Genomic DNA, 2,826 nt, shown 5'->3' with positions numbered 1-2,826 from the left:
CTTTGATTTGTATTTCCCTGATGAGGAGGGATGCTGAGCATCGTTTCATGTATGTGTCTGTTGGCCATCTGGATGTCCTCTTTGGAGAAGTGTCTGTTCATGTCTTCTGCCCATTTCTTCACTGGCTTGTTTGTTTTTTGGATCACTCGGTACTTCTTGAAGGACATTTACAAACATGATACTTTTACAACAAAAACTTAATCAAGAGAGAAATGCATATAATTCAGCACAAGAAAAGACTCTTTGGGGTGAGAATTGTTGCCCTTGGAGGAAGTGATGGAATGTTGCAGGTGTCTGTTTCCTGGTCTGAGTGTTGGCCACATGGGTGTTTTTTGTTCACAGAATTTTATCAAGCTGTACTTGTATAATTGTGCATTTCCTTTATTTTACATTGTCTTTGACAAGTCAATAAAAAGTTCCAAAAAAATTCAGTACATATATCTCGGTTGGCAAATGGCATTTAGAGCTCAACAGTTAACCCTTTAGCTGAAAAACAACCAGGAGTTAAGAAATCAAGTTCTGTCCCATTTCTTCAACTAAGCAGCTCTATGATCCAGGACGAGGCATTAGAGGCATTGATCTTGCTGATTATTCTTGCTTTTCTCATCATTGCCACATAAGGGATTTGAACTAGAATAATCTTAATGCCCTGTCCTTCCCAACCCCCCAGCATTTAGGTCATGTAATGATCCTCGACCCCACCACCCCTCCCCCTATCAGGCTCTAGCCACTGCCGTGTTTCCCAAGAAACCCTCCCGGAGGGGCTGGAAATCCTTCCTGCCTCCACTTCTCTACTCTCTTTCAACCACTTGGTTCAAGTCTTCATCCCCAGGACTCCATGGAGCTGCTCTGGCCAGAGAGCCCAGTGATGTCATGTTGCCAAATCAATGGTCTGTCCTCCATCATATCTGACCAACACACCTTAGTAGCTGACACCAGAGGTGACCATCTTTGGGACACCGTCACTAATCAGGCTCTGCCGTGTCAGTCTCTCGGAGGGGCTCATTTGTCCCGCTGGTCACTCTCTTCCTGGTTTCTCCTCCTCGCCCTGACTTCTAAAGCCAGAAGGTGCAGGGATTCAGACCCCACGGCTCTGCTCTCCTCCAGGGCTGCTCACTCGGCTGGTCTCCTGTGCCATGACTTTAATGTCCTCTCTCTGATGCCGATGTCCCAGTTTCTCTCCTTCCCTGGGACAGACACCCCCAGATGCCAGGCGCAGACACCTCACCGCTGCTCACCAGAGCCCATGGTTGTCTGAGAGGGTCATACCTCACAGACTCTTGATCTGCCCTTCTGTGAGGCTCCCAATTCAAGTTAGCAGCCACTTGATTCTTCCAGTTATTTGGTAAGCCAAGCTTCCAGAGTCTTCCATGGCCCTCCTTCTCTGCTTCCATACATTTTGTAGGCTCTGCTTTAAAGCACGTCCCCAGTCTGACCACCTCACCCTCTTTCCACTCGCTGCCACCATGACCGCCTTGGTCCCAGCCACTCTTCCTTCTTGCTCGAGCGATTCAACAGCTTCCTAAGTCAACGGCTTTGGGATTCTTTGTCTCACCTCTGCATTTACTGTGTCTTCTTTACCGGCAGCCAGAGTGGGCCTTTCAAAATGAAGTCATATCTCGTCACTTCTATCTCGTGGGGTCTGTCCTGGGGTGAACAGTGTCCCCCCAGATTCATGAGCTTCCTTGAAACAGGGTCATTGCAGATGTGATTAGTCAGGATGAGGTCATGCTGGGGGGGGGGAGGGGAGTGGGCCCTGACTCGGTGTGCCTGGTGTGCTTGTCAGAAGAGGAGGAAAGACACAAAGACAGACAGTCACAGAGGGGAGAATGTCACGTGACGACAGGCTCAGGGAAGACGGCCACGTGACGTCGCAGGCAGAGATCTGTGTGATGCGCCCACCAGCCCGGGGACAACCCCAGGCTGCAGGCGACACCAGGAGCCAAAGAGGCAGGACAGATTTTCCACTACAGCCTTCGCAGGAGCGGGGCCCTGCCCACACCTGAGTTTCGGACTTCCAGCCTGCAGGCCGTGACGGGATAAATTCCCGCTGTTTTAGCTACTCCAGGTTATCTTAATGGACTTCAGTACAGAAGCCACAGGAAGCTCTTGTTTCCATGTTGCTCAGAATGGAATCCTCTCGTGCCTGGTCCGTAGGCCCTTCGTGATCCGCTCTGCTTTCTGGCCTCGTGCGGTCCCGCCTTCCCTCCCGGCGCACCTGCCGGGCCGGGCTGCCGGGCCCCTGGCGGCCCCCCTTTAGCTCCCGGGACTCTGCTCCGCTGGGCACCCCCGTCTCCCGCATCCCATCGCCTCATCAGGGAAGCGGACCCTTCAGCCGGCGGAAGAGCGACCTCCCTCTGACGCCCCGTCCCAGGCGAGTGCACAGACACGTCTAGTTTGCTGACCTGAGAATTGCCCGGTGTGACAAGAAAGGTTCAGGCCAAGTTTCCTGCTTGGAACCCGTTGGGGTCACGGACGGGAGCCGTGAGCGGGTTTGGCCTCAGGAAACGTTTACTGCGAGAGCAGGAATCGAGGTTGTCTTCTCTAAAACCGCCCTGGGCAGAGGTCGTGGACCGAGGGCGGCGGGCCGGAGCGGGGGCCTGGCCGAAGCCACCTTCAAAGTGCTGGCACCCGGGGCCCCGCGTACCCGGCGCGCTGAATCAGACCGCGGCCCCCAGCGTGTTGTAAACGACCCCAAATCCACTTTTCTTCAAGGGCCTCACCGCTCCGGAGATTGTGGACGGCCTCCAGGGCTCGCTGCGTGGGTGAGCAGGTCGCAGCGAGGCTCGCTGGCGGGGACCCCCGTGGGCCTCACCACCCAGGCCA

Source organism: Crocuta crocuta, unplaced genomic scaffold, assembly GCF_008692635.1.
Source record: "Crocuta crocuta isolate KB4526 unplaced genomic scaffold, BGI_CrCroc_1.0 scaffold506, whole genome shotgun sequence".
In the NCBI taxonomy this organism is placed as follows: Eukaryota; Metazoa; Chordata; class Mammalia; order Carnivora; family Hyaenidae; genus Crocuta; species Crocuta crocuta.
This window is presented reverse-complemented; position numbering follows the sequence as displayed.